Source organism: Lepidochelys olivacea, assembly GCF_965140295.1.
Source record: "Lepidochelys olivacea isolate rLepOli2 genome assembly, chromosome: 5".
Classification (NCBI taxonomy): domain Eukaryota; kingdom Metazoa; phylum Chordata; order Testudines; family Cheloniidae; genus Lepidochelys; species Lepidochelys olivacea.
This window is the reverse complement of record NC_140415.1, coordinates 23,290,273-23,316,453: the sequence shown is the minus strand read 5'-3', so window position 1 is coordinate 23,316,453 and position 26,181 is coordinate 23,290,273. Positions and strand designations below refer to the sequence as shown.

Below are 26,181 nucleotides of genomic sequence, written 5' to 3'. Positions count from 1 at the left end.
AGCTTGCCTGGAGCTCCTCCTATAGTAGATACCAAGCTCAGTGGCTTTGATGCCCTTACCTAACTCCCATGACTTCTAAATTCTATAGTGCCCTGGTGTGTGCTAGGCACCCTTCTGACAATTGTGACCCAATCCACTTAGCCAAGAAACTTTCTTGGGTCTCCAGGTTCTTGTTTCTTTATTTGTTTGTTTTGTTAAGCTGACCTCAAATTTCTAAGGCCTGGTCTACACTACTGTATCTGGGGTCCCAGTGTGGGCCAGTTGTGGTCACTCAATTAAGGTGAACTGCAAAGAATGGTGCAGACAAACACCAAAAAGCTGGTGGATATTCCAATACTTAGATTTACCAAGCCAGCATAAAACAGCTTCTTTATCATCTTACTCATTATTCAGTTCCCTTAAAACAACCCAGCCTCTGGCCTCCATCCAAGTACCCAAGTCAAAAGTGATGATTTCTGAAAATCTTATTTCCTCATATAAAAGAAAAGGTTCTACCAGTCCCAAGGATTGGACACATTACCTCCCAGGTTATTGAATATTCAAGATCTTACCCAAATACATGCTACAGCCAATTCTTATTAACTAAACTAAAATTTATTAAAAAAACAAGAGAGCGAGAGAGTATGTTTAAAAGATCAGTAAACATACAGACATGAGTTCAATCCATTGAGGTTCAGATTCATAGCAGAGATGGTAAGCTGTGTAATTGCGAAGAGTTCCTTTATATTTAGTTAATAATTTATCGTCCAATGACCAAATATCATATTCAGAGTGTACCAGCATAGCTGGGACCTCAGTCTTGTGACTCAAACTTCCCCTGATGAAGCTTAAGCAAATCTGAGATTACAGAATCAGGACCCAAGGATCTTTTATTCAATTTCATGTCCTCTTTGAAAAGTTGGGAGTTCCTTGGGGAACAAAAGGTAATTAGGATGACTTTGAAGGAGGTCCATCACTGGTACTTAGCTATACGAATTAACATAAGGCAATTTGCTTGTTCCTCCATCATTCACAGATGACTTGCTATACATTTCAAAGAGAGATGAATACAGAGATATCTGGTGTTTACAATTCATTTAAATGCCAGGATGTTCTTTTGATCTCTGAATTAACAGAATACACCATAGACAGGGACTGTTGATTACATTGTTGACACAAAACCACAAACATTATCTTCCCACATGTCTTTGGAGGGTTATTTATTTTGTAGGATGTTTAACCCTTTCTGGCCATGCGTCAAAACTACACAGTTAGGTTGATGTAAGGCAGTTTATGTCAACCTAATTATGTCAGTGTACACACTACAGCCTTGTCCTATCTATGTAAGTGCCATACGACCCCAACATAATAACTGCATCTCCATGAGAGGCGTAGGGCTTATGTCAGTGTAGTTTGAGTGATGCAGTGTCTGCATAGACACTGCATTACTTACATCTGCTGTTGGCTGTCTTGTCAATGGAGAAGCGAAATTGACAAGAAAGCCAGGCAGCTAGAGCCTGTCTGTACCCCACAGGCTTCCTGCTCTGAACCAGGCTGCACCCACCAGGCTCCCTGCTCCCAGCCAGGCTGCTGTCTGGAGGCTCCTCACTCAGGGAGTCAAGAAGCTCTGGGTGGCTGCTGCTCCGCTCCTGGCTGGGAGCGGAGAAGTGAGAGTCTGGAGGGGCAGCTGGAATCCCTCTGGGGAGCTTAGAGCCCTGACTTTCAGCCCCTGACACTGCCCATCTTCAGTCGGCAGAAGCGCTCCTCGTGAAGACACACACCACCGTTAAAGGGAGGTAGTGTGGACATCAGCCAGCCCAGTAATTCCTGCGGTGGCTATAACTTGATATAACATATGTGGACTTAGGTTTGTAGTGCAGACATGCTCTAATTCTAAATCATTCAAGGGCATTAACAGTGGTGTCCTACCAATATTTAAGAAAAGGCCCCCCACAAAATGCGTCCCCTTTATCACGTGGCAGCCCTGTGTCCTGGGGCGTGCGTGTGCTGGCCGAGCTGAGGGCTGAGTGAGCGGTGTTCTAGTCATTTGTTTTCCTAGCTAAATGAAAAAAATGTTTCCTCATAACCACAACCAGTGGGGAGGCAGCTCCGCTTGGCAAAATCACATGCATAGAAAGCTGCACTTTGCCGGAAATGTTTTTCTCGTAGATCCTGAAAAACATTGAGTCGATTAACAGTAAAGCACAGTGTTCAGTGTATTTAATTGGAAGTGTGGGTGGTGAAGACTTTGGGGGTGGTGCTAGATGGATTCTGCTTGTCTGGGAAATGTTGCTGAAAATACCTGCCATTTGGTGCAGTCTGGTCCTTCCCTGACAAGCTTCAGCAACTTCTGTGAGCCCCAGGCAGGGATAAAACTGGCAGTTGTTTTGTCTCACAGCATACGCATGAACACCCTGGCTGGAAGCAGAGGCCACTCTAGCCACAGGCAAGCTGGGCAACTGCAGAGGTTGGCAGATTTGGCTTGGCCACCTGTCCGTCATGATGGAGGGGTGGCTTGGCCAAACTTGAGTGGCACTGTGACCCGTAGGTGCCTCGGCACAATTTCACTCACTCAAATTTGGCCCAGGCACCTCTCCATCATGACAGAGGGGTAGCCAGGCCAAATTTGAGTGGCATGGGGGAGTGACATACTGAAGAGGTGCCTAGGGCATTGGATTGTGTTGGGTGGCCTCTGGCTGGAAGGTTGCAATGGAGTGCTATATTTGAAATCTTAGAGTTCACAGTGATAACACACATGAACCCAAACACAGAGACAGAGGCAAACAGGCTGCTTCCTAAGGCAGCAAAGCACACCACGCCCGGCCTTGCTTTAAGCTGTCTCTTTTCAGACTGACTTGGTATTGCACGCTTTGATACAGAGACCCTGAGCCTGCAAGCAGGTCCAGGATACACCCCCTTCCTCCCCCACAGCTCTCCAATCTTAAAGTGATAGCTTGCAATTCCAGCACAGTCCTCAGTATACCACAGCAGTATCCAGAGAGTGGGAGAACGCTGCTGCAGGACCAGGAAGACACCCCAACCCTACGCTTTGATTCGGTGGAAGACTTTCCAACAGTGCATCATCAGTCCTAACAGCGTGTGCAATAGTGGCCTCTGCCTCCTGTGTGTAACAGGCTGGTCACCTGTTTTTTCCCCCTTAGACTCCTTTCAGCCATTGTAATATCTGTTGGCTGGATCTGTACCGAGAGTTGCCCTATTTGATGGTGAAACACATCAGCCCGCCCTCGCTCTCAAACCTCCTTTCATGCAGCAGGGGTTGAAAATGACTTGTGCAAACAGGGGCACTTGTATTCCACAGCTGCTGAAAGAAAGTGCTGCTGACTCCTTGTTTTGCTTCCATTGACTTCAATGAAGCTGTGCTGTCTTATATCAGCGGAGGCTTTGGCCCTACATGTTTTTTTTAAAAATTGTTCTTTTTTTTCCAAATATGTTATGAAAAGATGCACAAAACCACCAGCCTTTAGAATAAAATTCTGCTCTTGGACTCCCTTAGCCGGTCTCAGCTCCCCCATTCTGTTCTCCCTATGAGCACAACCCATTCCACTGAGATCAGTCACAAAGGAAGAGAGGAATCGGTGTACAGAATCACAGCTTTCAATGGTTTTCAAACACAATACTGTGTTTTGAGGTCACTTAAACATGCATCTTGGTGCTGTGTGTGTGTGCGCGTGCGTGCAAATGGTAACATTTCCCCAAACATTATTCTGCACTATATTTAACATTGTAGTTGCTAGAGTCATCCTATTCAACAGAAACTGGTGTTTATTTGGTATATAAAAAGCTCAATCTGAACCACATGGAAGGCTGTTTGTGCTGTGTGATGTGGTGTGGGGTATCCTGTCTTTAAGTTGTACCCGGCTGTAGTTAATTACAAGTTTAATACAGGGCTGCAACCAGGTTGATTGCTGCCTCAAATTTTCTTTTTCTGGTTTCCCAGGCTACACCCTCTGAACAAACATAAGAAATGCTGGCTTGCTGGTATGCAGTGGTGCAAAGTCTATAGTAGGCAGCTGCTCATTTATGCTGTTGTTTTTCTCCAGCTGCCTGTGACTGACCACCATTCTTGGAAGGACAAATCCCAAGATCCACTACTCTGGTCTGGATTGTTTCCCTGAGAGCTTTCTCTGCCTTCATAGAAGGTAGTGGTGGAGGTCAGTTAATTAATACAGCCTCACACTATAGTGGGTCTTGTCCGTGTTGTCCATCTCTCCATCACCTCTGGGTTAGACTATTGCAGTGCGCTCTCCATGGGGCTACACCTTAAAATCCTTTGGAGATGGAAGATGGTCCAGAAAGCAGCAGATAGCTATGGAGCAGTTCATATTTTTGGGAGAACATGGCACCAGTGTTCTGAAGTCTGCAGTGCCTTCCTATTGGTCACTCTTGGGTGAGTTTAAAGTGATGGTTATGACTAGAGCTGAGTAAATGATTTTTTTAAATCAGTGGTCAAACAAAAAAAAACAGTTAATTTTAAACCAAAACTGATTTTTTTTCCCCTGCCAAAATGTTTCATTTCACCCAAAACAATTTTTTTTCCAGTTTTTCATTTAGTTCATTTTTGGGGTGCTTTTAACCCTTTAAATGTTTTTAACCCTTTAAACATTTTAAAAAATAAATCTACCTACATTTTTTTAAATGAAAATGTCACTTGAGAATGGAACCATTTTGACAATGTCAAAAAAAATTACATTTGGCCAAAACTCTTTGCCAAATTCATCCTTTAATTGCACATTGTTTTGGTCATCTTCAAAACTACATTTTTGGCAAATGTATTAGCTCTACTGATGACCTCTAAAGCCCTAATTGGCCTCGGAAATGCCTACCTGACATATTGCCATAGCTGCAGTCAGCAGATCCTCTCATTTTAAAAAGGGGATGGCGCATTTTTGGTCCTGCCTATGGGAGTCTGGCAATGACTTTCGCCCACTCTGGTCATGCTGCAAAAGCTCTTTGTTTGATAAGGTTTTTGGGGGCAGGATGTGGATGTGTTCCTGGGTGTGATTTGGGGTTGAGAGGCTTTTCTGGATTTTTGTTGTTAGCTGGCTGGGATAATCACTTGTCTCCTGGGATGAACTCTGACCATACATGTCTGCATCAATTGCACATTTCAATTTGTATTGCAAATGGTGATTTATGTGCTTGACTTCTAAGTTGGTGTGTTAGACTAACAAAGGGGATCAGACAGCTTCAGCACCTTCATCCACGGGGGAAGACAGCCATCAGGCTGGTGAATATAACCCACTGAGACTGAATGTATGGGACTAACTGCCCAAGCAATGGAGTAGCCATCACTGGGGCATTCTCCTGGAGAAGGCCCGTTGGATTCTCCTGTGGACTGGAAGGAGGCAGTTTAAACAGTGTAAGCTCAGGCAGAGACAACCAGATTGAGAGAGACAGACACAGAGGAGGATCTGGATTTGGCTAGAAGAATGCATGGTTCTTTTCTCTTCCTGTAACTGATAGGAAAGCCTATCTGACTTGTGGCAGAGCGTAAGATTATATGAGCCTAAATACACACAGGCAGGGTGTTTGTTGTTTTAAAATCCATTTTTCTCTGTTTCGTTCCCACTGTTAAATAAATTCTTAGTTTTAAGAAAGCTGTTAGTGACTGTCACAGGGTGACTGACCCCTTTGAGATTTAATGGGTCCAGCCCACATGTGCCTCACTCAGCTCTCCTCCCCAGGTGGGGAAAGTTACTGCAGTCACATGACAGCAAGGTCATGTGGTTGTAACCCTTCTGCCCGTCAGAGTTGGCAGCAACAAGGGCCGGGTTCAATATCTAGGGGTTCCATTCCAATAACACAATGCAAACCGGCTCGAGCCCCCACCCAGTGACCTGGGACAAATATATACCACCCCCGCTGGGCGCCTCCAAGAGGCAATACTTCCCCTCTCGCAAGCACATAGTCTGAGTGTAGCAAAAGGATTCATAACACAACCCATGAGCAAAAGGATATGAAAAGGATTCATAACACAACCCATGAGCAAAAAAAAACCCACCCCAGGCAAATTGGGGCATGCCCTTTTCCCTTTGGTTCTTGAGACCAGCAACCCCAAATCACCCAAAGTCCCAAAAGTCCAATGCCCCAAAAGTCTCTGTCCCTGGTCAGGGCAGCCCCAGAGTTCGAAAGTTTATCTGCGGAGCTTTACCTCCCAACCTGGGTGGAAATGGGACGGGGGTAAGAGGCACCTTACATGATCTGAAGCTGACCGCCCCATAGCTCCATAGCGGCGCTCCGCTCCGCCAGCCGCCCCACGAACTCCTTCACTCAGCTCCACGGCCCACAAGCAGCTCCTGCCATCCACACACTGCACCGCGTCGAACTGCTTCACCAGCCGTCCCGCAAACTGCTCCACAATATATCTTCTGGCTCCCCCACTACTTAACACAACACTCAGTGATTTCAGCTCTTAGGTGAATTCAGCTTATAATAGGGGAGCCCCAGTGCTGGTGCACTGTCAGCCCAAAGTGAGCTCAGCAGCCTATAACTAGACTTCTAATGAAATCAAAATTAGCTCTGATATTCCACAGTGGAGAAAGTGCAATTAGCATGTAAGGCCCTCACCAAGGGGCCCATGCCACCAAGTATTAATACTTGTCCCCAGCCTCTCTCCCTTCACACAGTTTAGGAACCCATGACCCTTGCCTAGCGAGTGCTACTTAGTTGATGGTGAATCCCTCCATCATAACAAAAGGCCACGTACAGTTCCAAGCACAGTTCCCATAATCAGGGTAATAACAATTTATTCTTCCTGCCCCAATAACAGAGACACTGGGGATCCCACAGCAGCCAAAGTGACCATTTGGGCAGCTATGGTCTCATTCTAGGCGTGGTGGGTGTGCCTATGCAAATGAGATCGGCCCCTGAAGTTCTTTTCCACAACTTGCCACACCTCACCACCAGATGTCAGGGTGGAGCTCATCCTGACACTGCTTACATCATTAAATCAATCCCTGACCTAGGGATAAAAGAGAAGACTCCAGAGAGTCAAAAGAGTGGGGAGAGAGCAGCCAGCTTGAAAGAGCTGGCTGGAACCTGATGGGACCCAACTACAAGAGTTGGGCCCAGATCAGGTGGGAAACCAGCTAGACCCACTCAGGTTGGGTCAGCTGCTCTCCCCTCCTGCTGTAGTTTGGTGCATCATCGTCTGCGTGCCCTGCTCCTGCCGGTTGCCACCACCTCGCTGTCCTGTGCATGCTGCAGGAAAGCAACTGGACCCTCTAGGGTTCAGGTTGACTCTCATCCTCCAGGTTGTGGCGTCAGCACAGGGGCTGTGTGCCCCTCTCCTGCCAACGGCCGCCACCTCACAGCACTGTGTGTGTGCTGCGGAGGTCCCAGGGCCTCTCGCTCTGCAGTGCGCACACGGTGACACAGGAGGCAGTGGCTGGCATGAGGGGGCAGGAGGAGGAGAGCTGAACCCACGGGCAGGAGGCAGCAGCGTCGCTAACTCCAGTTCATGGGTAGGGATGGACTGAGTTGGGTTGGAAAATGATTCTGCCTTCTCGGCTCAAGTCAAGTGAGCTTGGGTCTGGTTCAGGTCTGGGTTGGGCCTAAAAATTAGGTCCCAGTATACCTCTAGCCTGCCTGCCCAAGGGGAAAGGACAGGATTAAAAGAGCCAGCTGCAAGAAGCTGATTGAGGACTGCAGCTGGCCTGAGTTACTGACTCAGGCCCCAGAAGGAAGGCTGGGAGTCTCCTGACCCAAAGAGGGGGAACGAATCTGAAGTAGCAATCCGGCCCAGAAAGGGTGGCTAGGGGATTCCTGAACCAAGGGGAGGAAGGGTTTTGGACTGAAGGGCCAAAGGGTCTGTGTTCTGAAAAGATTTAATGAATAAAATCTCATGGCAGGGGGAGGGGATCTTATTTTAATTCTTCTGGCATGTGAGCAAATTATTTCAAGAAGCCTGAAGGAGCTGAGGATGGGATGCCTGCGAAACCACGCTGTGCCACAAGTGGGTGTGATCTGGGGAGGGGCCCCCTGAGAGAGGTGCCTGTAATCCCGTTGGACCTGCAGGGTGATCGGCAATTGGTACACACAGGATAGTGTGCCAGGGTCTTGGTCTTGGTCTAGCACTCAGGTGGGGGGGTCTTAGAGAGACCAGAAGCAGGCAGAGGTGTAGCTAGCCTTGTAATGGTGATATTTCCATTTGACTATTGCAGACTATCTACATAGGTCAGTATTCAGGCTGCTGAGAGATTGCTGCTGTAAGTGTAACGACTGTCAGGATGCTCAGAGGTTTTGTTTGAGCATTCCTTTCCCATCCATTCCAAGGTTAAATCTAACAACAGATCTGGAGCACTAATAAAAGGGACACTGTCAACCCAGAGATCATTTACGTAGCTGGTCTACTCACTCCCCTTTAGCAATGTCAAACTGAAATCTCGCTTCAAATCAGTTGTTTTCTTCAGTGGCTTCTATCACTAATGTTTGTGAAGCAGGAAGCATTTGGCCCAGATTATCAGTGGGCTCTCACCAATGTGAAATTTCCTCACACTCTTGCCTGCTTTTGCAAAATCCTGCCTTTCCTTCTGTGCGTAGGATGTGAGGTGCCTAAACACCTGATGTGCATGTGTAGGTGAGGAGTTTGGAGATCTCGGGATATTTCCAAAGGTGCATAGGGCAATCCCAACTGTCTCTGTGCCTCTGAAAATCTTCCCCCTTCCTCGAGAGCCTTGGCTTTTTTGTTGCTTGGTACTTGCCAGTTGCTGTATGAACCAGCTCAAATTCTGCTCTGGAAGCCTCTCTCTCTCACACACCCACTCTCCAAAGGAGGAGTGACTGACAGAGTGGAACAGCTGCTGTGTATTCCGAGATGTGAGGAGACTAAATTAATTATGTCACTCCTAATTAATTCTTCCTGTTTCCTATTGACTTCATGCTTAAATTTACACCCAGGCTGCACTTCCTAATCTCTTTCCCCTGGCCAGCAATGATTTCCTATTTTCCCACCCAAACGTCAGGACTCTGTCTAGCTTTGTTCTTCTCAAAAAGTAACCCTTGTAACCCCATTCCAAACAGCGTTGTCCCCTTTCTCTTATTCGTCCTGACTGGTAACTTCTGTTTGTCATTGATACCCCTCACCTACTGCCTCCTTTCCAGGCTCTGGCCCTTTCCCCCTGGCCACCCTCACACCCACTCCCTCAGTTTCCTTGTCCAGTATAGATGCTGGGGGTTTGGTTCTTTCTTGTTGAAGCAGGTTTCTGAGGGAAGGGAGGCAGTAGGGCTCACTGTCATAAATATAAAGGGAAGGGTAAACCCCTTGGAAATCCCTCCTGGCCAGGGGAAAGCTCCTCTCACCTGTAAAGGGTTAAGAAGCTAAAGGTAACCTTGCTGGCACCTGACCAAAATGACCAATGAGGAGACAAGATACTTTCAAAAGCTGGAAGGAGGGAGAGAAACAAAGGGTCTGTGTCTGTATGCTGGTTTCTGCCAGGGTTAGACCAGGAATGGAGCCTTAGAACTTTTAGTAAGTAATCTAGCTAGGTATGTGTTAGATTATGATTTCTTTAAATGGCTGAGAAAAGAATTGTGCTGAATAGAATAACTATTTCTGTCTGTGTATCTTTTTTGTAACTTAAGGTTTTGCCTAGAGGGGTTCTCTATGTTTTTGAATCTAATTACCCTGTAAGATATCTACCATCCTGATTTTACAGGGGGGATTTCTTTATTTCTATTTACTTCTATTTTTATTAAAAGTCTTCTTGTAAGAAAACTGAATGCCTTTTCATTGTTCTCAGATCCAAGGGTTTGGGTCTGTGGTCACCTATGCAAATTGGTGAGGCTTTTTATCCAACATTTCCCAGGAAAGGGGGGTGCAAGTGTTGGGAGGATTGTTCATTGTTCTTAAGATCCAAGGGTCTGGGTCTGTAGTCACCTAGGCAAATTGGTGAGGCTTTTTACCAAACCTTGTCCTGGAAGTGGGGTGCAGGGTTTTGGGAAGTATTTTGGGGGGGAAGGACGCGTCCAAACAGCTCTTCCCCAGTAACCAGTATTAGTTTGGTGGTGGTAGCGGCCAGTCCAAGGATAACGGGTGTAATATTTTGTACCTTGGGGAAGTTTTGACCTAAGCTGGTAAAGATAAGCTTAGGAGGTTTTTCATGCAGGTCCCCACATCTGTACCCTAGAGTTCAGAGTGGGGGAGGAACCTTGACATGGTGGCATAGTGGTGGGATTAACCTGAAATCATTTTGAGATCCAGTTGAGATTTTTTGAACTAGAAATACAGATTTTAAAAAAAAAAATTTTTTTCCTGTGGAAAGCAAGTCCAGAAAGCAGCTTTGAAACTGAAAGCAGTTTTTTTTTTTCTCTGCTTTGTGGCCGAGCAGAGACAAAAGGGGATTATCTTGTGAATTGCAGGTTTTCTTTGCCTGGAGGCAGGGTACTTAACTCCTGCAGGGAAATTCACAGTCTTCCAACCCAGGGTTTTTTTTTTCTTTTCTTCCTAAAAGTAAATAGGGGGTGTGTGTTCTACCCATTTGCTTTTTCTTTGGGCTGGGTAAGCAGGTTTCCAAGTAGTTGGAGGTTTTTTGCTTTAATTTGGGCCCAGAGCAGAGACAAGGGAATTGTCTTTTTCTGTAGGCTGACAATCACTATCAGAGAATAGATATTCTATTGCAGCACAGCAAAATTTTACAGCCACGTTTTGTTTGTTTATTTCTAAACCTCGGGTGTAAAGTTAGTTAAAAACAGAGAGGTTAGAATGACCAAATCCTCAGCTCGACTACAGCTGGAATTAGCCAAATTTCAGGCTGAGGAAAAACAAAGGGAACATGAAAGACAGATAGAACTCATGCGGCTGGAGAAGGAGGTACAGGAGGCTGCCCACAAGAGGGAAATGGAGGCAAGGAAGCGTGTGGAGGAGGAGAAGGAAAAAGAGAGGAAGCATGTGGAGGAGATGGAGAGGATAAAGGCCCAGCAGAATATACCAACAAACCCTAGCAATCCTTCTCCAGGTACCACTTCCCATCCCAGAAAGTTCCCCACCTACAAGGCAGGTGATGATACTGAGGCCTTCTTGGAAAACTTCGAAAGGGCCTGCCTTGGGTACAACATCTCTACTGACCAATACATGGTAGAGCTGAGGCCGCAGCTCAGTGGACCCTTAGCTGAGGTAGCAGCTGAAATGCCTAAAGAACACATGAACAAGTATGAACTGTTTAAATCCAAGGCGAGAGTCAGAATGGGGATAACACCCGAGCAGTCTCGTCGGAGGTTCAGAGCCCTAAGGTGGAAACCAGACATGTCATTTACCCGACATGCCTACCACATTGTGAAACATTGGGATGCCTGGATATCAGGAGCAAGTGTTGAATCTCCAGTAAATTTGCCCTTCCTAATGCAAATGGAACAATTCTTAGAGGGTGTTCCTGAGGAAATAGAAAGATACATCCTAGATGGGAAACCCAAAACTGTAATTGAGGCAGGAGAGATTGGAGCCAGATGGGTGGAGGTGGCAGAGAAGAAGAAAACTGGTCGCAGTTGGAGCGGAGACCAGAAGGGACCACCCCAGACCACACCCTATTACCGGGGGCCGCCCAAAGCCCCACCTACCTCCCAAAGAACCCTCCAGACTCCTTATCGTCCCACCACCCCGTTCTCCAGCAACCCTCCTCGCCCCAGTGACCCGTCAGCTGGACGATGTTTTAAATGTAACGAGCTGGGGCATGTAAAGGCCAACTGCCCCAAGAACCCCAACAGATTACAGTTCATTGCACCGGAATCACACCAGAGGTCCACAGGCCCAGATACCTCCCAGATACCCTTGGAGCAGAGGGAAACTGTGAGTGTGGGCGGGAAGAAGGTCACCGCGTGGAGGGACACCGGAGCACAAGTGTCAGCTATCCATGCTTCCTTAGTGGACCCCAATTTAATCAACCCAGAGATCCAAGTGACGATTCAACCCTTCAAGTCCAACTCTTTCAGTTTGCCTACAGCCAAGTTGCCTGTCCAGTACAAGGGCTGGTCAGGAATGTGGACTTTTGCAGTCTATGATGATTATCCCATCCCCATGCTGTTGGGGGAAGACTTGGCCAAGCATGTGAAGCAGGCCAAGAAGGTGGGAACGGTCACCCGCAGCCAGGCTAAACAAGCCGTGAGGCCTAGCTCTGTTCCAGAAACTTCTATCAGGACCCAGTCAGAGGTGATGGACCCAGACCCCAGGCCAATGTCTGCAACAGCAGTAGTGGATCCAGTCCCAGAGACCCAGACGGAACCAGTCCCAGAACCGGAACCAGCCAAACAACCAACATCAGACCCCGTGCCAGCACTGAATCCAGTACTTGCAACCTCAACACCAGAGGGCCCCACTGAACCTGAACTGGCAGCAGCCGATAACCCTACACAAGAGGCTCAGCCGGAGCCTGAATCCCAACATAGTGCACCAGCGGAGAGCGGTTCACAGTCAACAGAAACAGCTCCATCCCCTATATCGCTTCCAGAGGGACCAAACCTATGTCCCCAATCCAATGAGGAACTGATGTCTCCAGCATCAAGGGAACAGTTCCAGACCGAACAGGAAGCAGATGAAAGCCTCCAGAGAGCTTGGACGGTGGCACGGACCAACCCACCGCCTCTCAGCTCTTCTAATCGATCCAGGTTTGTTGTAGAAAGAGGACTTTTATACAAGGAAACTCTTTCTGGTGGACACCAGGAAGACTGGCATCCTCAGAGACAGTTGGTAGTTCCAACTAAATACCGGGCCAAGCTCTTGAGCTTAGCCCATGATCACCCTAGTGGCCATGCTGGGGTGAACAGGACCAAAGACCGTTTGGGGGGGTCATTCCACTGGGAGGGAATGGGCAAGGATGTTTCTACCTATGTCCAGTCTTGTGAGGTGTGCCAAAGAGTGGGAAAACCCCAAGACCAGGTCAAAGCCCCTCTCCAGCCACTCCCCATCATTGAAGTTCCATTTCAGTGAGTAGCTGTGGATATTCTGGGTCCTTTTCTGAAAAAGACACCCAGAGGAAAGCAGTACATACTGACTTTCATGGATTTTGCCACCCGATGGCTGGAAGCAGTAGCTCTAAGCAACACCAGGGCTAAAAGTGTGTGCTAGGCACTAGCAGACATTTTTGCCAGGGTAGGTTGGCCCTCCGACATCCTCACAGATGCAGGGACTAATTTCCTGGCAGGAACTATGAAAAACCTTTGGGAAGCTCATGGGGTAAATCACTTGGTTGCCACTCCTTACCATCATCAAACAAATGGCATGGTGGAGAAGTTTAATGGAACTTTGGGGGCCATGATACGCAAATTCGTAAATGAGCACTCCAATGATTGGGACCTAGTGTTGCAACAGTTGCTCTTTGCCTACAGAGCTGTACCACATCCCAGTTTAGGGTTTTCCCCATTTGAACTTGTATATGGCCGTGAGGTTAAGGGGCCATTGCAGTTGGTGAAGCAGCAATGGGAGGGATTTACACCTTCTCCAGGAACTAACATTCTGGACTTTGTAACCAACCTACAAAACACCCTCCGAACCTCTTTAGCCATTGCTAAAGAAAACTTACAGGATGCTCAAAAAGAGCAAAAAGCCTGGTATGATAAACATGCCAGAGAGCGTTCCTTCAAAGTAGGGGACCAGGTCATGGTCTTAAAGGCGCTCCAGGCCCATAAAATGGAAGCATCATGGGAAGGGCCATTCATGGTCCAGGAGCGCCTGGGAGCTGTTAATTATCTCATAGCATTCCCCACCTCCAACCGAAAGCCTAAGGTGTACCATATTAATTCTCTAAAGCCCTTCTATTCCAGAGAATTAAAGGTTTGTCAGTTTACAGCCCAGGGAGGAGACGACGCTGAGTGGCCTGAAGGTGTCTATTATGAAGGGAAATGTGCTGGTGGTGTGGAAGAGGTGAACCTCTCCATGACCCTTGGGCGTATGCAGCGACAGCAGATCCAGGAGCTGTGCACTAGCTACGCGCCAACGTTCTCAGCCACCCCAGGACTGACTGAACGGGCATACCACTCCATTGACGCAGGTAATGCTCACCCAATTAGGGTCCAGCCTTACCGGGTGTCTCCTCAAGCTAAAACTGCTATAGAACGGGAGATCCAGGATATGTTACAGATGGGTGTAATCCGCCCCTCTGAAAGTGCATGGGCATCTCCAGTGGTTCTAGTTCCCAAACCAGATGGGGAAATACGTTTTTGCGTGGACTACCGTAAGCTAAATGCTGTAACTCGCCCAGACAACTATCCAATGCCACGCACAGATGAACTATTAGAGAAACTGGGACGGGCCCAGTTCATCTCTACCTTGGACTTAACCAAGGGGTACTGGCAGGTACCGCTAGATGAATCTGCCAAGGAAAGGTCAGCCTTCATCACGCATCTCGGGCTGTATGAATTTAATGTACTCCCTTTCGGGCTGCGAAATGCACCCGCCACTTTCCAAAGACTTGTAGATGGTCTCCTAGCGGGATTAGGAGAATATGCAGTCGCCTACCTTGACGATGTGGCCATATTTTCGGATTCCTGGGCAGACCACCTGGAACATCTACAAAAAGTCCTTGAGCGCATAAGGGAGGCAGGACTAACTGTTAAGGCTAAGAAGTGTCAAATAGGCCTAAACAGAGTGACTTACCTTGGACACCAGGTGGGTCAAGGAACTATCAGCCCCCTACAGGCCAAAGTGGATGCTATCCAAAAGTGGCCTGTCCCAAAGTCAAAGAAACAGGTTCAATCCTTCTTAGGCTTGGCTGGTTATTACAGACGATTTGTACCGCACTACAGCCAAATCGCTGCCCCACTGACAGACCTAACCAAAAAGAAACAGCCAAATGCTGTTCAGTGGACCGGAAAGTGTCAGAAGGCCTTTAACAAGCTTAAAGCGACACTCATGTCTGACCCTGTACTAAGGGCCCCAGACTTTGACAAACCGTTCCTAGTAACCACAGATGCGTCCGAGCGTGGTGTGGGAGCAGTTTTAATGCAGAAAGGACCTGATCAAGAATTCCACCCTGTAGTGTTTCTCAGCAAAAAACTGTCTGAGAGGGAAAGCAACTGGTCAGTCACTGAAAAAGAATGTTATGCCATTGTCTACTCTCTGGAAAGGCTACGCCCGTATGTTTGGGGACGGCGTTTCCACCTGCAAACCGACCATGCTGCACTGAAGTGGCTTCACACTGTCAAGGAAACTAACAAAAAACTTCTTCGGTGGAGTTTAGCTCTCCAAGATTTTGATTTCGACGTCCAACACATCTCAGGAGCTTCTAACAAAGTGGCTGATGCACTCTCCCGTGAAAGTTTCCCAGAATCAACTGGTTAAAATCGTCCTTGAGATGTGGAAAATATTGTTAGTCTTTATGTACTTGGTAGTATATTTAGAGATGCATGTGTCTTATTAACTCTGTTTTTCCTAGAGCTCCAGGAAGAAATCCCAGCCAGTGTTTCACCCTAGCTGAGATTTGGGGGGCGTGTCATAAATATAAAGGGAAGGGTAAACCCCTTTGAAATCCCTCCTGGCCAGGGGAAAGCTCCTCTCACCTGTAAAGGGTTAAGAAGCTAAAGGTAACCTCGCTGGCACCTGACCAAAAGGACCAATGAGGAGACAAGATACTTTCAAAAGCTGGGAGGAGGGAGAGAAACAAAGGGTCTGTGTCTGTCTGTAGTCGTCTTGGCCGGGGATAGACCAGGAATGGAGTCTTAGAACTTTTAGTAAGTAATCTAGCTAGGTATGTGTTAGATTATGATTTCTTTAAATGGCTGAGAAAAGAATTGTGCTGAATAGAATAACTATTTCTGTCTGTGTATCTTTTTTGTAACTTAAGGTTTTGCCTAGAGGGGTTCTCTATGTTTTTGAATCTAATTACCCTGTAAGATATCTACCATCCTGATTTTACAGGGGGGATTTCTTTATTTCTGTTTACTTCTATTTTTTATTAAAAGTCTTCTTGTAAAAAACTGAATGCTTTTTCATTTTTCTCAGATCCAAGGGTTTGGGTCTGTGGTCACCTATGCAAATTGGTGAGGCTTTTTATCCAACATTTCCCAGGAAAGGGGGGGTGCAAGTGTTGGGAGGATTGTTCATTGTTCTTAAGATCCAAGGGTCTGGGTCTGTAGTCACCTAGGCAAATTGGTGAGGCTTTTTACCAAACCTTGTCCAGGAAGTGGGGTGCAAGGTTTTGGGAAGTATTTTGGGGGGAAGGACGCGTCCAAACAGCTCTTCCCCAGTAACCAGTATTAGTTTGGTGGTGGTAGCGGCCAGTCCAAGGATAACGGGTGTAATATTTTGTACCTTGGGGAAGTTTTGACCTAAGCTGGTAAAGATAAGCTTAGGAGGTTTTTCATGCAGGTCCCCACATCTGTACCCTAGAGTTCAGAGTGGGGGAGGCACCTTGACAATAAAGCAAGCGCAGAAATAAATAAATAATAAACATCTGAACAGAGCACTATTTCAATCAGCCTTGTTCACATCACTTTTCAGAAAGGTGCAATCTAACCTCAAACTGACCCTTGAGTGTATATCGAGGAGAGCGGTTACATAACGGAGAGGAGAACAAAAATACACTCAAGGTTTGCTTCGCCAACTGAACTTGAACCAAACTGACATCCCTCAGACAGCAGAGTGTCACTCCTTTTGACAGGAAGGGAGAACTTGGAGCACATCTGTCTAGCATGTGTGCCCTGTCATGCTTTGTCTTCCACTGAGCACCTTTCTAACTCTCACTTTATTATTAAAAATAAAACGTGTTTTCAGCTGCATCTTCTGGTGCTTCCTTTGGTAATCTCCTCCACCAGATAATTAGTCTGTGTATAAAACAATTGGTCTTGAACTTTCAGTGTTGTTTTAGCTTCCATTTGTGTGATCCAAAGCAGGTCGTTAGCAATCAAAAATACCTGGGACCTGTTCCTGACTCTTGTCAAAGTTTGACTCAGACTCACAATTTATCAGACCACTCTGTTTTATTAGCAAAGCTGCTCTGCTAATACGTTTAGAAGTGAGCCCCCCGAGTGGGGCTTGTGTCTCTTAATTTATACAGTTTTTTGGAGAACAAGTTACAGAGAAGTTACAGACAAAAGAAGAAAAAGATTTTGGTCACCACCCTTTGAGATCCCTGAGACCAGTCATGTATCTTCAATTACCTGCCACCCTTAACAATCTCCTTTAACAGCTTCCAGTTAACTTAACTAATTGCCCTTCACACCTTCCATTCTGATGCCTGCTTCTTAGGTGTGCTGGCTCTATCATAATTGCTTCTCCATTCAAAAGCTAACTGTCCCTACGTGTGCTCCCTCAGATACTTTGTAACATGTTTTGGCATGCCCTCTCATATAGAATGTATCCAGCATGTCCCCTTATACAACGTTATACTTATACAATGTTATACTTCCACACTCTGTAACTGATTTATTAACCATGGAGAAGTCAATGAACCGCTTTGGACCTCAGTTTATCCCAACGTACAGCACAATATGTATTTGAGATTTGACTACTATGTTATAAAACTCCTTCGAGATTCTAAGAAGAGAAGCTCTATCATGCAAAGTATTATTACTAAATGTAAAGAAAAGAACTGTCACGTGATAAGGTTCCAGAAGTAACACTAACTTGGCTGCATTCATACATATATATATATATATATATATATGCTGCATTCTATATATTTCAGTGTATGTTTTCTGGCATATACACATTTAACACATTACCAAAATAACAAGGAACAGAAAAAAACAGCATACATGCAGTATGGCCAAGCTAATTTTGCTGCCATACCCTTAACTTTTACATTTCCTGATTTCTCCTTTCACCCATTTTTTTTCTTAATTTTAGTTAGAGAGAGGAAAAATAATTGTTTAATAATGTTAGAATCTAAGTGATCAGCACTGGGGTTTGAATTTCCCACCAGCGAGGAGCCCTGGGATGGGGAAGGAGTGAGTTTCTATCTATGCTGCTATTATGGTTTTGTTTGACAAGGTTTGGTTTGTGCAAGGTTGGGATAACGGTGCCCCTGTTTACACTGTGGGAGCTCCATCTTTACAAAAGTGTTTTTTTTTTTTTAAATGAATGTTTTGAGTTTGTATGGCAGCAATCTCTTAAAATTAAGTAATGAACCAACTTTTCCATGCTTTTGATTTTTCTCCTATTCTTGGTGCTCAGATTGTTCTTTGTTTTGTTTGTTCGTATTTTGGAGGGCTTTACTGTGTCTTTCAGTGGAACACTTAATCTCGGTTATGCAAATTTGTTCTAGCAGCAGCTTGAGAGCAGAGAGTGTAGCCCTGCCTCTGACCAGATGGTGAGGCCAGTGATCTCACAAGCGGTCAGGACTTCATTAGGCTCTGCTAAAATCACAATTTTCTGTATTCTTTTCTTCCCTAGCCACTCAAATAAGCAATGGCACTGGTCCTCAGTGAGGCCTATATTGTGCCCAATGTCAAATTCCAGCAGTTTTTGCTGTAGTCCTGTTCAAATGAACTATGGTTATAATTTTTTCATCCACAACTAGAAAAATTCCATTTCTCCCTCCAACTCGCTTTCACCACAATGCAACAATAGTTGAAAGGATGTTGTTCAAACTCCTCTTCCTCACCAAAGAAAAATCCACAGAGACCAGATATGAAAAGTGATGAGCATACAAAACTAGAGGATTATCATGCAAATTGATTTGCAACCTTAAATATAGTGGATGGTGCCAGTTACCAGCTGCAATAAAGTATTATTATGTCCCTTCATTTTGAGCCTGTTGGCATCTCATATAGTCATGTGGCTTTAACCTTATCTGTATTCCTTAAAATTATATATGCTACAGTCTTGCCATCTCCTCCAGTATGAAGCATTTAACAGACTCTAAATAGATGCCCCAATCCAAAAAGCTTTTGAAATCTGGGTCCACATTTTGTGACTCAGGCCAATCTCTAATATTTTTATTCCATCTTTTTGTTTTGGGATTTTAAAAAAAATCAATAAAGCAGGTCTGATTTCCCTCCATCTGTGCTGTGCAGGTAAACAGCCAGAAACCAAATGCTTCTTCCAAATCTGTGCATATTCCTGCTCAGGTTGTTGCTAGTGGAGCTCATGCACAAGGAAGGGCCATAAATTAAAGGTAAACATATTGACTTCTGCTCCGTTTAATACATAGCAGGGGAACTGTTCAAAAGACTCCTATAACTGGAGGACAAAATATTCCCAGATGTTAAAGCTGGCATTACAAATGGAGGAGATAGGAATGTGGAGGACCATGGATGGAAATGCAGAATGATAGCTCAGAGACAAACTAGGAAGCCATAAAATAGTAAGTTATTTGGGTCATTGCTCTTGAGTTGCAGGCGTGTTCAGTGAGCATCACGGTGAAATGCTGATTTTAAACTGCTGTGAAAGAGTTTAGATGAAAACTTCTTAACGCAATTTGAGCGAGAGAGTGGTGCTGCTGTCTAGCCATGAGGGGAATTCAAATTAGAATTTAAAATGATTCTAAAATGAGATTAAAAGAAGAAACTGTTTTCAGGCAGGAGCAAAGACACAAGGATCATTCTGTACCTGTATTGACTATCTCACACTGCAGCACCCTGCATTGTCACTGAGCCTCAGGGGTACTTTGCAATGCATTAAGTGGGCAAAACTGTCATTGATGGGAATGATGACCTTTCTGTGACCAAATTTATTCTAAAAGGAACAGGTGCACTAATGCCCTTTAAATATATTGACATTTCCTCCCCTCTTCCTGGTTTTCTGAGACTGCTGCACAAATGAGCATCTATAGTCTTAGACTCGGAACCTGAAATTGACAATGCACAGGCGAACTGCTGAGCTTCATGCAGGACTCACCATGCGTGCAGCAGTCCACCTACAGGTTGTCAGATACAGAACTGGAGCCATAAAAGACACAACCACCCTCTAGTACAGCAGTAGAAATATGTAGCCCTGTTTCAGAGCCCTGATTAGCGTCAGGTGTGGGGCCAGGTGTTAGAGAGCTTATTCCTTCACTCTCCCACTTCCCTGGTCCTTCTCGCATGAACAGAGAGCAACAATACCCGAAGTCCGAAGGTGCAAACAATTCGATGTTTATTGGGGTGAACTTCCAGCAAGCTTAAATACAAGTTCCTTTTTCCTTATTTTCGAATCCCAACTTACTTCCTGTTTGCCCCTAATTTATATAGTAATATTCTTAGCTATACCTTAACCAATCATTCTACTGAAATTTAACTAACCAATCCTAACATATTGTAACATGATTAGCTAACCAATTATATCCCACCACAATAATTAGATTACACCCAGCAAAATTAATTATACAGCAGACAGAAACAATCACAGAACCAGACAGAGATTATACAGACAAACAATAGCAAAGTGGGAACTATAATGACAAAACAATACAGAAGTGAGGATTTCACATCCCAGCTATTGATAAGTGAGTTCTTGCCAGACAGGATGCTATCAAACTAAGTTTCCTTTTACATTTTCTAGGCACTTCCCTTTCTCTGGAGGTGATAGGAATACAATCCTGTCCTGATAGTGCCTGACAGCCCAATAGCACCTTATTTCAATGTGACTAGTTTGGAATGTGAGGATGTGACTGTTTGCTTCCTAGCTTATGGCTGCCTCTGCTGCTTAGCCAAAGGCCTTAGCCTAAGAACAGGGCCTCAGACTGTCACAGTAAGAGAAGGACCTTACACTGGCAGACAGTGATTTTGATTCTTTCTTTTATACCTCTAGAACTAGCCAAGTGATAAGAATACCCCTAAATTCTTAAAGCACAGGCCTTTGCAGACAGGCCTGAATATCTATATCCTAACACCAGGATGTGATGTGGTAATCCTTGGCTGGTCAGTTGGGGGCATCATGTCACACACACTGGCCCTGCTCTTGAGAAATTGTCCTTTGCTTAAAACTTATAATGCACTGTGGTAACATTCTGGCTAAGGTGTGTCTCATCACTGCCTGCTAATGAATAGAATGTCAAACCTACCTGTGTGTACTGAGCCCTAATGCTGCTACAGCTAAAGGAGCGTCAAACACCTTCAGCTCAAGTTATAGAGGCCTGTGTCCCTAGAAGCAGAGGGATCTGACACTTTTCTCCATTTCTGACCATAAGGTGTTGGTTCTCATGGAATTGTTGAACTGGTTCTGTAGAAGAACCCTTCTCTTGGCCTCTTCCTTTCACCATCTGCCCTTGCATGTAGGTAGACTATTTCCAAACACTTAACTGACAGAAAGAGGCACTATGCAGTGGTGTTGTAGTTGTGTCAGTCCCAGGATAGTAGAGAGACCAGGTGGGTGAGGTAATTGTGACACCCTGGCACCCCATTATTCACCACTGTCATGTAATTAGGATATGTTTTGTAAAAAGTATGCCTTGTGAGGTATCATTCTAAAAGTCTTGATCTGCTAGACATTAATATCTCGTTGGATTGTATGTGCTACCATCGTATGTGAAGTTATGAAGTTTGGCTATGTATGTGTTACTGAAACATGTTGTGAGGTTGAAAACACCCACAAGAAGCCTTTCAGGTACAACAGTAAAAAGGCCAAACAATGTTAATGACTTATTGAGGAAATACACACAAGCACAAGGATTACCCCAGGAACTGTGTATAATAGAAAACTCTCCATGATAGCACTACGAAATGGGAACTGTTTGTCCCGGGTCACAGCAAAAGAGCCTTCCAGATTGTGGGAAGAAGATATAAAAAGGGGACAATGACATCGTGATGGTACCTCACTCTCCCTACAACAACACACCTGGAAACACCTGAGGGGCAAGAACTGAACTGTGGGAAGTGATGGTCCCAGGCTAGAGGGATTTTTAGCCTGTGTATGAAAACCTGGGAAAGCCAAGGCAACTTGTGCCTTAAGAATTTGCCAGCCAGTTTATCACTCAGGATGAGAATTTGCTAATTCATATCCTACCTATCTATTGTGTTAAGTTCAGTTTGCGGTTTTGTTTATTTACTAAGCTAATTTCCTTTGATCTGTTTGCTATCACTTATAATTAAGGCTCCATTTTAGTCACAGATATTTTTACTAAAAGTCATGGACAGGTCATGATCAATAAACAAAAAGTCACGGCCCCGTGACCTGCCTATGACTTTTAGTAAAAATACCTGTGACTAAATCTTACCTGCTGGGAGGGGGCACTCCTGAAGACTGCTGCTGGGCGGGGGAGGGGCAGCATGGGGCCCCGCTGCTGCCACCACCAGTCCAGGCGAGGAGTGGCCCATGGCCCTGGGGGTGGGGCTGGGGGTGGGGGTGGGGGGTGGGGGGTATCCCATGACCCTGCTGCTGCTGGCTAGGGGCGGCCCGGGGCCACGCCGCCACTGGCACTGGTCCTGGACTGTTGCTCCAGGGCAACACTGGGGACCAGCTGCTTGGAGCTGCCAGAGCAGCGGCTGGTGCGGCTGGCCCCTGGGCTTTGCCAGTTGCGGGGGTGGTCCTGGGGTCAGCTGCACCAGCGCTGCAAAATGATGGAGGTCACGGAAAGTTGTAGAAGCCGTGACCTCTGTGAATGATTCGCAACCTTACTTATAATGACTTAAAATCTATCTTTTGTAGTTAGTAAATTTGTTTTTTTTGTCTACAACCAGTGTGTGGAAATTATAACTTGGGGCAGAAAGCTCGTGCACATCTCTCTCCACATTGAGGGAGGAGGTGAATTTTATAAGCTTACTCTGTACAGTTTTCTGTGCAGCACAAGACGGTATAATTTTGGGTTTACGCTCCAGAGGAGGGGGTATGCCTTAGCTGAGCCTTCCCATGCAGAGCTAATCTCAGCATCTGTGTGTGAAGCTGCAGCTGGGTGTGTCCCTACCTGTGTGTGTGTTGGACGGGGCTTGAGGGCCTGTCACAGCAGTATAGGGTAATGGTAGCCCAAGCTGAGGGTCAGGCAGGCTCAGTGGTATCCCAGTTCTAGGTGGCACCACAGGGGGAACCCATCACAATAATATGTTCTGTTGGTGACAGAGATGAGCTTTTAAGCTTATACAGAGATCTTCTTCAGGTCACTGGCATTTAATGGCACTTTGATCTGACTTTTAAAGTTGTAGCAAAAATGTACATTGTTACCTATCAGACCTATAGATACTTTAACCTATGAGTCTGTCTTAATATGGAGGGTGTCCTCCATTGGCTCTGATGTGTAGTCTGTCAGTGGGGTATCTTTCAGCCTTGAATGCTCAAAGCAGGAACTCTGTATGTTCTGATCCTGTATTTTCTGCTGGGCAGGACATGTGTGTACTGACCTGCCTCTGTGCTTCCAGTGACTGCTGTTATGCTATTAAGATGCTGGCTGACCTCCATACATATGCATGTAATCCCATTCCATGCATGAAGGAGCACTGTTTATTAGGACGTCTGATAAATAGTATTTGTTCATTCATGGAAAACACAGTAATTATAAACACTCGGTAATTTAATAACTGTATGTGTAGTTAATGGCAGGGAGAGGGAAGTAATAAGACACATGACGGAAGGGTTAAAATTTACTGGTGAATGTTGCCATCCAACTCTTTATTAACTGAATTAGGAGTCTATTAAATCAGGTCTGTTCCTTGGCACAAGACACACACATATATTGTTGGTGTTTATGGATTATGATGATTTTGGAAAGCTTTCCTAAAGGCAGTGCAAAAACACTTTGTGGCTGTAATCCAACTTGTGTAGAATACATAATAAGATCAAGTCGATGGTGGTGTAGGAGGTTAGGCAGCATGTTGTTTTCTTAAGGAGTTTAACATGCTTGTAGTAATTAATAGAAGCTATTTCCTAAGCAGGATTATTTTAAAGTAAAATCTTTGTAGCCTTATTGTATCCACATTTTAAAACTGCTTTTCTTTTGGAGTTTAGGCAGTTTTTCCCCCTTAGATTGTTCATTCATGCTCTCTCTCTCTTGCTGTAAAATATACACGTCCAAACACATTGTAAAAGGTCAGTTTTATAACTAAGTGCCTGAGACTGTCGCTTCTGATTGCTTTTACAACATAGACCGAAATTTCCCCTATCCTCACAATATAACAAACTATCAAAAGACACACAAATCTAAAGCTAAAGCGAAAATGTCAAATACCCCATTCCAACTTCTTCCAAAGCAAGTGCCCATCACATATTGAAGATATAACCCCAGTAAAACATCAGCCCTCGGGTATGAGGTGTAAAAAGTCTAAAAATCAAGCCAAGTCCTCCCTTGGATTTTTACACGAAACTCCCATTTATTCTACAGAGGTTTCTTGTCTGGATCAGTGGTAGCCCTAGTCTGGGTGAGGTGTGCCTGGAAATAAGGGAAGTGTATATTCTTAACTCTTTCCACAGATAGGCGAGGCCTAGAAGAAGCAGGATCTGCTCATGGTCTCTCTTGGATATTTTGGGCAAGTAATCCCCTTTTCTTTATTTAGTTTTGTAATGTTTAAAGTGACTTTTGGGCCGAACACCTCTGACAAGTTTTAAAAACCATTTCTGGGGGTATTTCACTGTCTTTTGGGGGAAACTGAAGTAAAAACCCTACAAGGAGAGCTTTCCTGTTTCTAAATTCCACAAATGTATCTCTCCCCGTTGCGCCTCTGTTCATCTCTCCTCTGTTTGTAGTCCCTTCCAGATACTGCTCTGTATCGGTGGAAGCAGACAGCTCACCCTGAAACTGCTGGATTTTTATCTGCAAAGTAACCCAATTTTTTTTCACATCAGGTACCCAGTGAGAGCAGCTTGCGTTAACCAAACTGCTCATTACTGCAAACGAATCTGCTGATTGAGATTTTGCAGGTGTGATGCTGGCAGCAAAGAACCTCTGTCTTCTGCACATCCACAGTATTAGAATCCAAAAACTCTCTAGGACATGCATTCAACTGCAGCCCAAGACTCCCATAATTAGTGCTGTAGCTATTTTCCCTCCTGTTGCATGTGTCGTAGGTCATCTGTAAAGTAAGGTGACTCGTGAGGACAAAAACAGAGAAGATGGTGGGTAGGGCTACTCTGTGGGTGGTGGAAGTTTATTATAACATCCTACCAAATCCTTGCTCATGCTGCTCTGACAGGCCTTTCTATCTTCCCTCAAGGCCTTTTAGAAGAATTTTTTCTCATCAATTCTCAAGGATGGACCATCAAAACAGGTCCCCTGCCCCAAAAGGATAGTTGTGCCCCTTACAATACAGGATGTAATAGCCACTCTGTAATTTTAAATTGCCTAACTAACCTCCAGTCCCAGCCCAAACACTAGGGATGAAATCCTGACTCCTTTAGAAGTCAATGGCAAAACTCCCATTGTCTTCAGTAGGACCAGGTCTTGCCCCTGGATCAGGAGTATCACCTGCTGTATATCAGCTGTGTGATGGGATACCATGCAAGGGTAAAGCATTTCAAAGAATGAATACCAATGAGTGATGTTGCCTAACTCTGTCAGGTTATTTCGGGGCAGGGGGCGGTCAGAAAACTTGTGAGGAAAAAATATTGTACAAACTTTCAATTTCTCTTTAATACTTTGTTAAAACTACTTTCAGTTTTACAGAAAGAAGGCATGTCATTTAATGACTCTTTTTATACATGAGTAAGTACAAATCTTCTTGTACCAGCTACATCTGAGAATGAAAAGAAAATATTAAAAGGATGTCTGTGTGAAGAGAGAAAGGAATAGAAAATATTTTCATAGCAGTACTCCTTGTTAAATGTAAATAAGAAATGGGACCTTATAGGAAACACCAGATCTGACATCCTCTCCCCCAACCAGACTTTTGGGAAGTTCAGATCAGAGCTAATTCTCCATGGGTTGTAATTCACATGTGCAGAGTAGGACAACACAAGGTCTATATAATACTAAATCCTCACAATAAGGTCACATGGAACTTAAATGTTGCATAGGCCTTGTTCTGATCCTCTACACAGGAGTGAACATTGTGACTCCAACTTATTTCTGATAGTAGATTAATTTAATAATAGGAGCACTTTTGGGCCCTGATCCTGCAGCGAACTCCATGCAGGCAGACCATTGTACCCTTGTGGAGTTCACTGCAGGATCAGAGCGTTAGTCTGGTGCAGGGATTCTCTACCTTTTTTGAATCACCCTCCATGTGTGTTGACTCCACGAGTGAATGAGAAGGCTCACTGTGCTCCCCCAGAAAGTCTGATGTGCTCCTTGGTTGGGAATCTCTGGTCTAGTGTACATAACAGCCATAAAAACATCAATGTTTAAAACCAGCAGCTAGATAAGGTTTGTGATCAGCCACTGTGAGTTTGTTTTGATGATATGGCACTTCTGT

General features: G+C 45.1%; 1 protein-coding gene across 1 annotated transcript in view; it reads left to right on the top strand.

Annotated features, from left to right (window-relative positions):
- The window catches only part of PDZD2 (PDZ domain containing 2), a 327,010-nt gene that overhangs the window by 47,924 nt on the left and 252,905 nt on the right, over positions 1-26,181 (top strand). Inside the window, exon 2 of the mRNA XM_084629338.1 lies at positions 4,041-4,151. The gene's annotated coding sequence lies outside the window, so the exon portion shown is untranslated. The remainder of the gene's footprint in view (positions 1-4,040; positions 4,152-26,181) is intronic.